This window comes from Myotis brandtii, unplaced genomic scaffold (genome assembly GCF_000412655.1).
Source record: "Myotis brandtii unplaced genomic scaffold, ASM41265v1 scaffold114, whole genome shotgun sequence".
Lineage (NCBI taxonomy): Eukaryota > Metazoa > Chordata > Mammalia > Chiroptera > Vespertilionidae > Myotis > Myotis brandtii.
In genome coordinates, this window is record NW_005353927.1 from 697,650 (window position 1) to 708,485 (window position 10,836).

The following is a 10,836-nucleotide window of genomic DNA, read 5'->3' on the forward strand; positions in this document are numbered from 1 at the left end:
ATATATATATATATAATGTTCTTTGTTGTTGAAAGTATTGCATATGTCTCCTTTTTCTTCCATTGACCTCTCCCCATTCATTCCCCCGCCCCAGCACATGTCCCTGCCCCCCCTACTGTCTGTGTCCTTTGGTTATGCTTATGTGCATACATACAAGTCCTTTGGTTGATCTCTTACCCCGCGCCCCCCAACACACACACACACACACCCCCGCGGGCCCGGGAGTGGGACCCCGGAGTACAAGGAGACTGGTGGGTGGTTGGGTGTAATTAGCGCGGGCCGCGCGCGATTGAGCAAGCGAGGGGGAAGGGGGGAAGAGGAGAGCGAGCGAGGGGGGGTTAAGAAGAGAAGGGTTTTAGGGAAAAGAGAAACGGGCCGCGGAGACGGGCCGACTGTCTGTCTGTCTGTCTGCCCGCCCTCGGTGCCCCGGCTGTCCGGCCCCCGCCGCAGTCAGAAATTCACACAAAATGGCGGCGTGGCCTGGACAGACTAGGAGGCTGAGGCGGGAGGAAGGGCGAGGTGGGAGGGGGAACTGAGAGGCGGAGGCCGCGTCACGTGGCGGAGAGGGGGGCGGTACAGGCCACTTTCCCGAAAGGGCGGCGGAAAGAGCCGAGAGGCCGAGGGAAGGCGGAAAGAGCCGAAAGGCGCTGAGCGGGAGACAGGGAGAGGCGGAAAGCGTCGAAGATGATTATTGGGGTGGGGCTAGAGGTAAAAATGGGAGGTCCCTGAGAGCCGGAAATAGCCGAAGCGGATCGGGACTGGGAAACAAGGAACTGAGGCGATCCGGAAAGAGCCGAAGGCGGCGTCGGGGTGGGTGGCAGGAGACGGAAACAGCCGAAAGAGGCGGTGCGCGGGTAATGAGATTTAGAAGGAAGGAGCTGAAGGGCTGGCTAGGGGAGGCGATTAATTAAGAGAGTAAACGATTTCTGAGTAATTCGCCCGAGAAGCAGCAGGAAGAACCGAAAATTGCTAGCTTGAGGGAAAGCGGGAAGAGTAGAAAGTTTTAGGTGGGAGGATGGGAGGGGAGGAAATCGGGCTACGGAGAGGAAAAAAATAACCTAAAGCCGGAGGCCGGGTGCTGGAGTTGTAGGTTTCCGGAGAATGGGAAGATGGAGCCAGGCAAGCCGGGAGATGATGTCATTAGGGACCTCGGTCAATGACGTCATCCCTGGGCGGTGCAAGAGGGGCGGGCTTTGGTGGAGTTTTACAACCTAATTAGTAGATAGAAAGCTCTCAAATGCTGGACTTGGAAGTACTAAACGGATTCGGAACAGTATAACGTAAAATTCTTTAACCCTCATAACTATACTCAGGATAGATAATATTATTCCCATTTAATGGATACAGACTGAACCTGGCTCAAGGTTGTAGGATTAGGCATAAGCATCACAATTTTTTTTTTTTAAATCAGCGCTGTCATTCCATTGCCTCTTACGGACTTACGGGTAGTCTGTGGACCTCTGGTAAACAATAGGAAGCATACACCCTGGGGATTTATAGAAAGCCAAGACCTCTTGTTCTGAGAATTAGCTCTTGGATTATTCGTGGATTCTATGAAGACTGGATGACTGGCCACAATCCCAGGTGATGATGTACTATGGGACACACCAAGTGATGAAGTGGGCAGACCCAGCTTCAGTTCATCGCCATGTGGAAATGGTATTTGAGACTGAACTCAGGCAGGCACTGTGAATAAGGTCCACACATCCAGTGTCCCACTTCCCAACCACTGGTGGTAGATTGATTACAATGGATCCTTTTCATGGAAAGGTCACCAATTCACCTTCATTAGAATAATACTTTGTTGGGAATTGGTGTTATTCCCACCCCCCTGCCCTATTTCTGCCAGTAATTACATCCCTGGACTTAACTATTTTCATGGTATAACTTTTCAAAAGTTAAAAAACGTGCCCTTCACACAACAACATGGTTAGCATGCATCAATGATGTTATTTCCATTAGTGAGAGAACCAGCAGAAAAATAAAGCTTGTTCACGGGAGGACCTTGAGGAATGAGTATGTATAGACTGAGGGGAAAAGAATGCAGGAATTAGGTTGGAAAGTTTGATACAAAACTGGTTAATGTCCTTCAAGGTTGTGTTTTCTGCCAGACAAAAATCATTTGAAACTTGAAAATCTCCCATAACTCTACCAAATCTAAATCCTAATCAACAATTAAATGGTAAGTAAAGTAACGTCTAGAACAGCAATTCTCAACCTGTGGGTCGCGACCCCTTTGGGGGTCAAACGACCCTTTCACAAGGGTTGCCTAAGACCATCAGAAAACACATATATAATTACATGTTGGTTTTGTGATTAATCACTATGCTTTAATTATGTTCAATTTGTAACAATGAAATTGGGGGTCACCACAACACGAGGAACTGTATTAAAGGGTCGTGGCATTAGGAAGGTTGAGAACCACTGGTCTAGAATGTCAGAAGGACTTGGTATTATCAAAGCATGAAGAAATCTGGCCTAATGGGATTTGCTGGTCTTTTCATTTTCCTCATTACCTAAAAGCAGGTGGCCCTCCAGAATTGTAGGATTGCCTGTTGAAACTTTAGAGATGTTGCCCTCTGGAAACCACATCTTGAAAGGATAGGGTGCTGTCCTCATAGATGTAGTCTATGGTCTCAATCAGTGTTGTTGGGTCCATAACTAGAATACATGGGGTTCAGAAAGCATAGAATGGCAACTTTTACAATTATCCATAATGACCCATTTACAGTATTTTTCCTTTCTATTCCCATAACCCTCCTCTACTAGCTCTTGGTGTGTTAAAGAAACCTTTTTTGGACAATTTAGTTATGAGCCAACATTTTATCATAATCATGCATGCGAAAAAGAAAAGGTCTCTCTCATAGGCTAATTAAAAGATTCCCTTTTATCTGGCAGGTGTCGCTCAGTGGTTGAGCGTTGGCCTATGCACCAAAAAGTCAAAGGTTTAATTCCCTGTCAGGGCACATGCCTGGGTTTCGGGCTCAATCCCCAGTAGGGGGTGTGTAGAAGGCAGCCAAATTGATGTTTTCCTCGCATCCATGTTTCTATCTCTCTCTCCCTTCTTCTCTCTCTAAAAATAAATAAAAACATTAAAAAAGAAAAAGATTTACTCTTGCTCTGGCTAGGTAGCTCAGTTGCTTGGAGCATCATCCTACATACCAAAAGTTTGCAGATTCAATTCACAGTTTTAAAAAAAAAAAAAGGGTCTTGGCTATTTGCTCAGTGGTTAGAGCTTTGGCCCATGGAACAAAGGGTTGAGGGTTTGATTCCCAGTCAAGGTTCAATCCCCAGCCCCAGTGGGGGCACCAGCAAGAGGAAACCAATCAATGTGTCTATCTCAAGAAAAAATTTCCAAGATGTCTTATCCTATATAATAAAAGGCTAATATGCAAATCAACCAAACAGTGGAACAACTGGTCGCTATGATGCGCACTGACCACCAGGGGGCAGATGCTCAATGCAGGAGCTGCCCCCTGGTGGTCAGTGTGCTCCCACAGGGGAAGCGCCACTCAGCCAGAAGCCAAGCTCATGGCTGGTGAGCACAGCAGCGCTAAGGACTGCAAGAGGGCACAGGCCGGGCTGAGGGACACTCCCTTCCCCCCTCCAGTGCATGAATGTCCTGCACCGGGCCTCTAGTATTAAAATAAGCAGGCCAGAGGGTGGAAGGAAGAGATAAGAGGGTTAATCAGTTAACAACTACAGGGCAAAACCAACACAAAACTGCTTCTATTCGCAAATGTACGGTGAAATTTTGAATTAACTTCCAGGGGGCTATTTCCAAGTTTATTTAGAATAGCCAAGGCTGGTATCTGCCAGTTGGAGAATTGCCTGGTGTGGGAGGAAAGTGACCAAAGTAGAGATGAAACACAGAAATTCCCTTAGAACCACTTTGGAAAATAGCCTGGCCACATAAACTACAGCTGAACATATAGCTACACCAGTGGTTCTCAACCTTCTGGCCCTTTAAATACAGTTCCTCATGTTGTGACCCAACCATAAAATTATTTTCGTTGCTACTTCATAACTGTAATGTTGCTACTGTTATGAATCGTAATGTAAATATCTGATATGCAGGATGGTCTTAGGCGACCCTGTGAAAGGGTCGTTCGACCGCCAAAAGGGTCGCGACCCACAGGTTGAGAACCGCTGACCTACACTGATTCAACAATTCCACCCCAAATGCATACCTAACAGAAATGCATACGAAGACATGATAAGAATATTATATATATTGCCGAAACCAGTTTGGCTCAGTGGATAGAGCGTCGGCTTGTTCTTCCTGCAAAAATCCCAAGCCTGATTCTCATGCTTTTTCCTGAGCCCACTGCTGTGACCAGCAAGAGGGGCTGCCAGTCCTGAGTCACATGTCCTTCCAAGGGGACTGACTGGGCTCAGCCCCTCGGAAACGACAAGCACTGAGAGACAGGCAGTTGCCCCAAAGCAAAGGGAAGAACTGTTATTACAAGAGGGAGGGACTGCTGCTGAGCTGAGCGAGTCAAAGCCCCAGAGTGCCCTGCAGCTCGAACTTCTTGTTCTAAGAATCTACTCCAGGTGCCAAGAACATAAGCAATGAAAGTCATGACTGGAGCAGTTGGGCTTGATTAAGCCTATAAAAATGAAGGCTCACTGAGTTATGTCATGTGATGGTGAAGAGTAATAGCTTTTGTCAGTTCTCACCAGCATTACAAAATAAAACTGCCCAAACAGAAAATGTTGCTGCCTGTCGGGTTTGCGAGTTTCTAATGGAATTTTTTGGAAAAGCTACCATCGGGTGTTATCAGTGTTTGTCAAACACCAAAACCCAATAGAAAAAATATATACAGAGATACTGTTTTTCTCTTCTCGACCACTGACTATGGTTTGGGGAAAGAACAAGGTCTTGAATTGGACAGGATATATATATATATATAAATTTATTTCAGAGAGGAAAGGAGAGGGAGAGGGAGATGGAGAGAGGGGGGAGGGAAGGAGGGAAGGAGGGAGGGAGAGAGAGGCGAGAGAGAGAGAAACATCAATGATGAGAATCATTGATCAGCTGCCTCCTGCATGCCCCCACTAGGGATCAAGCCCACATCCTGGGCATGTGCCCTTGGTTGAAATTCGAACCCGGGGCCCTTCAGTCTGCAGGCCGATGCTCTATTCACTGAGCCAAACCGGCTAGGGCCGTGGTCGGCAAACCGCGGCTCTTTGGCCCCTTGAGTGTGGCTCTTCCACAAAATACTGGCTCTTCCACAAAATACCGACTTCTGCGCATGGGCCACAAAGTTTCAATCGCACTGTACGTGCGCCCCCGCACGTGGTATTTTGTGGAAGAGACACACTCACGCGACCAAAGAGCCACGGTTTGCCGAGCCGCAGTTTGCCGACCACTGGCTAGGGCGACAATGATGTTCTTAGCAGCACTATTTAAAATAGCCCTTGAGGCCTTTTGGCTCTCTGAGCAGCACTATGGCAATTGGCAAGAACAAGCAAGCACCTTGCCCGCCGGTGTGGCTCAGTGGTTGAGCATCAACCTATGAACAAGGAGGTCACTCACAGTTCAATTCCTGGTCAGGGCACATGCCCGGGTCGCAGGCTCAGTCCCCAGTGTCGGAGGCAGCCAATCAATGATTCTCTCATCATGATGTTTCTATCTCTCCCTTTCCCTTCCTCTCTGAAATCAATAAAAATACGTATATTTAAAAAAGAAGAAGAAGAACAAGCACCTTACAAAAGATGGCAAAAAAAGGAGCCAGGAAGAAAGTGGTTGATCCATTTTCTAAGAAAGAGTGGTATGATGTGAAAACACCAGCTATGTTCAATGTGAGAAATGTTGGAAAAACACTAGTCATGAGAATTCAAGGAACCAAAATTGCATCAAGGGTTGTGTTTTTGAGGTGAGCCTGGCTGATCTGCAGAATGATGGAATTGCATTTAGAAAATTCAAGCTCATAACTAAAGATGTTCAGTGCAAAAACTGTCTAATTTCCATGGCATGGGTCTTACCCTTGACAAAATATACCCCAGAGTTAAAAAATGGCTGTATCTTTTTTCCACTAGACTATAGTTAAGCTCATGTTGAGGTCAAGACTACTGATGGTTATTTGCTGTCTATTCTGTGTAGGTTTGGCTGAAAAATGCAACAATCAGATTTGGAGGACCTCTTTTGCTCAGCATCAACAGTTCCCAAATCCTGAAGAAAAGATATAGATCATGACCCAAGAGGTGCAGACAAATGTTTGGGAAGAAAGGGTTGATATCACCTCTCGGCCTTTAGGCTAAGCTAAGTGTAGAAGTGGTCAATAAATTGATTCCAGATAGCATTGCAAAAGACATGGGAAAAGCTTGCCAATCGATTTATCTGCTCCATGGAGTCTTGTTAGAAAAGTCAAAATGCTGCCCTAGGCAGCTTGGCTCAGTGGATAGAGCGTCGGCCCATGGAAAGGGCCAAAGAGAAGCATTATGGTGTGTTGCATCCTGCTGACCGCCAACCCAATAACTCTCTCCCCTTTCTTCCTTGCTGATCCAATGTACTGGGGAGTTAGGGAGTGATGAAGTTCAGGCTAGGAGATGATCCTTCTACCTGATTCTTAAGGAGATGATGTTGCCCCCTAGAGTCCATTCTGGAAATTATTGAGGGAAATGAGTTTTGGTTATCAACTGGTTCTCAGGGGGGACAGTACTGCTTCCTCGGGGGTGTTTAGGAAATTTCAGGGGAGTTTTCTGGGCATCACAATAATGTGTGGGTTGTCATTGGCACTAGAGAACAGGTACTGGAATAATAGAGTGTCCTGCAACATGACGATGGTATTTAATGATCAACTAACGACCAAAGTTAATGGTAGTTCTTAAATAATGGAAATAACTGTTTATACGAAGTTAGATTAATCTGTAATGCTGAACTTTTTCAGTTCTTTTGGAATTGGGTGCATAGTAAAATCAGGGTCAGATTCTTGGGAATCTACAAATGTATATCATCACCTTTGGGGGTGGAATGTTCTGGAATTAGATAGAGGTGGTGGTTGCCCATGGTGAGTGTACTAAATGCCACTGAATTGTTCATTTTATTTTATTTTTATTTATTTATTTTTAAATATATTTTTATTGATTTCAGAGAGGAAGGGAGAGGGAGAGAGAGAAACGTCAATGATGAGAGAGAATCACTGACTGGCTGCCTCCTGCATGCCCCCTACTGGGGATGGAGCCCGCAAACCAGGCATGTGCCCTTTGCTGGAATCGAACCTGGAACCCTTCAGTCCGCAGGCTGACGCTCTATCCATTGAGCCAAACCAGCTGGGGCTGAATTGTTCATTTTAAAGTGGTTAATTTTATGTCACATGACTTTCAACCCAATAAAGAAGTTTAAAAACATATCTACTCCCAAACTTTACATTATACCAGTGGTCGGCAAACTCATTAGTCAACAGAGCCAAATATCAACAGTACAACAATTGAAATTTCTTTTGAGAGCCAAATTTTTTAAACTTAAACTATATAGGTAGGTACATTGTTATTAACTTAATTAGGGTACTCCTAAGCTGGCCTTTGCTAAAAATGTCCTCAATCTGATTGAGGTACATTCGCTGAGGTCGACCCCTTCCAACTCTCCCATCCACACTCGTCTTGTATACTTGCTTCAGATAGATGAGTGTGGATGGGAGAGTTGGAAGGGGTCGACCTCAGGAAGGTACCTCAAAACAATGTACCTCCCCCCGCGCTGCGTATCCCGTCGCCCGACCGACCAACACCCCCCACTTCTTCTAACGCCACTTCTTCAAAATAGACTCGCCCAGGCCAAAAACCGACTTCTGTGCATGAGCCATGAAGTTTCAATCGCACTGTACGTGCGCACCCGCACGTGGTATTTTGTGGAAGAGCCACATTCAAGGGGCCAAAGAGCCGCATGTGGCTCGCGAGCCGCAGTTTGCCGGCCACTGCATTATACCATTACATTACATTTTTCCCTATAAGCTTTAGAAAAGCATAAGGGGGAAGAGAGAAAGGACACTTTTATTGGTTTATTTTTATTTACTTATTTTTTAGAGCACATTTACTTACAAAATTACAGAGGTGGAAGAAGTAATTCATAGATGAAATGGGCTGAGGAAACAAGTTATTACAGGCAAAAAGGAAGGACTCTTGGAGCTAGGGAGTGAGGAGGGTAATGGTGAGGTGCCTGGAGGGAAGGGGAGGAGGGGGGAGGGGGAAAGGTGGAAAAATGCGCCTGGGAGGCAGAGAAAGGACTCTTTTGGATGTTTAATGAGCTAGACGTGCAGGAGAAAATACTTTCGAGAGCAGGGAGCTATATTTTCAGGACTCTTTCTCAGAGTGATCATTTCACATGAATTACTGCATACTGACAAGAAGTGGCTCAAGTCACTCCCTAACCAATTACAGGTGACTACCTGCCCCGATCTTTAGGGTCATTTTCAAGGTCAATATATTAATTAATCATTTAATGCTTCAGGTCTATTTTAGCTCTTCAAAATAGTTAGACCTCCTTTATTTTTTTTCTATGTTCCATGTACACTTCACTGTAATAACTCAGCATAAGTGTTTATTTCCAAAGGCTTATGCAAAAGATATTTACTATAACCCTCTGCTGCCCAGTCATTTCATGACTTCTAAACATCTTTCCTGCCCAAAGAGGTTATCTGATCTTGTCATTGGCCTTTTCCCCTGAGATCAGGAAGTATCACAGCGTAGCGCAACAGCTTTGGATTCAGAACTTTAAAATGAGAATTTAAGAAAGTGAACCTTCATATATATACCCATCACCCAACTTCAGCAATTATAAACCCACAGCCAGACTCAGTTCCTTACTGCCACCCACCAACCTCCTGGTTCATAGGTCGACGCTCAACCACTAAGCCACACTGGCCGGGCTTATTATATATTTAAAATATACCCTTGCACCTGTACTGGGTTGAATAGTGTCTCCTTCCCACAAATTCATGGCCTTCCTGGAACCTCAGAATGTGACCTTACTTGGAAATAGAAGCATTGGAGAGATCACTAATTAGATTAAGATGAGGTCACAGTGAAGTAGGCTGGGCCCGGCCCGTAATCCAATATGACTAGTGTCATAAGACAAGGAGGTACACACACAGGGAGAACACCATGTGACAACAGGGGCTGAGTTTGGAGTGATGCATGTACGAGCCAAGGAATGCCAAGATTGTTGGCAACCACCAGAAGCTAGAAGAGGCGGGGCGTGATTCCTTCCCCGGGCCTTCAGAGAGTTCAGACCTTCATCTTGCAGCCCCCAGACCCCAGACAATAAATTTATGTTGTTTTAAACCCCCTTGCTTCTGGTACTTTGTTATTTCAGCCCTAGGAAACTAAGACATACTCATAACTAATTCCAACAGAATACCACAGGATTCATTCTAGCCGCCACCTTTTCTATATTTGTCCCTTTTCCAACCCTAGGACAACCTGACATCCATTATTCTTCATCCATGAATTAATCTATTCCAACGACATACTGAAAGTACTACAAACAGGGTGGCTTAAAACAAGTTCCGTGTTGTCTCACCGTGTTGGAGAAAGGCACATGCCCTTAACCGGAATCGAACCTAGGACCCCTCAGTCCACAGGCGGATGCTCTATCCACTGAGCCAAACCGGTTTCGGCCACCTTTTCTATATTTGTCCCTTTTCCAACACTAGGACAACCTGACATCCATTATTCTTCATCCATGAATTAATCTATTCCAACGACATACTGAAAGTACTACAAACAGGGTGGCTTAAAACAAGTTCCGTGTTGTCTCACCGTGTTGGAGACTAGAAGTCCCAGATGGAGGTGTTGGCAAGGTTGGTTCCTTCTGAGGGCTGGAAGGGAAAATCTATTCCATGCCCCTCTCCCCTAGCTTCTGGAAAGCCTTGACATTCTTTACCTTGTAGATCTACCATTCCAGTCTGTACCTTCACTTTCACATGGCCTTCTCCCTGTGTGTCTGCATCCCAATTTCCCCTTTCTTATAAACACACCAGTCATGCCCAGCCAATGTTGCTCAATAGTTGAGCATTGACCCATGAACCAGGAGGTCACGATTCCATTCCTGGTAAGGGCACATGCCTGGGTTATGGGCTCAATCCCCTATAGGGAGTGTGAAGGAGGTAGTCGATCAATGATTCTCTCTCAGCACTGATGTTTCTATCTCTCTCTCTCTCTCCCTCTCCCTACTGTCTGAAATCAATTTTAAAAAAAAAAGACACCACTGGGCATCAATTAAAGATATAATGCCATCCCTATTACCTAGCTCCCCTTCTCAGCCCTTGGTTTATATTGTTTTAACTCATCTTTAACCATTTCTTATTGTTTCATATCCTCCCATTTTGAAGCCCTAAAGCTACAAATGGTCCTCCACATAGAACCGCAGACGAAGGCTGCTGTATCCATCCTCTGTGGACCCTTAGTTAGCCCACTTCCAATGGGACCCTGACTGCCGCCTGCCCCCCAAACTACGACCCCTTTGCCAGCAGGAAGCAGCCAGATAGATCAGTGTCCATTGTCCCCAAAGGCAGTTGGGGTTTCCTAATTGGAGGGGGGACTGAAACAGGAATTTTAGGGAAATATAGGCAGTTTTAGGGAATTTTTATAATTGGGGTCCACGGAAAAAAACCCACAGGGCTACAGACTGGGAGAAGGTACGTTTCCGTGACACAAGGAAGCCTGGTGAAGTTACATTTCCACAAGACAAGGGAACTGGAAGTAGCCAAAAATGGTCTATATTTACAAAATAAAGAAGAAGGAAGAAAGCGCAGAAGGAATAGGAGGACAATGAAGGAGGAGGGCCTCAGGAGTCACTATAGTAACCAATTTGAAAGGGAATATTGACCAATCAGA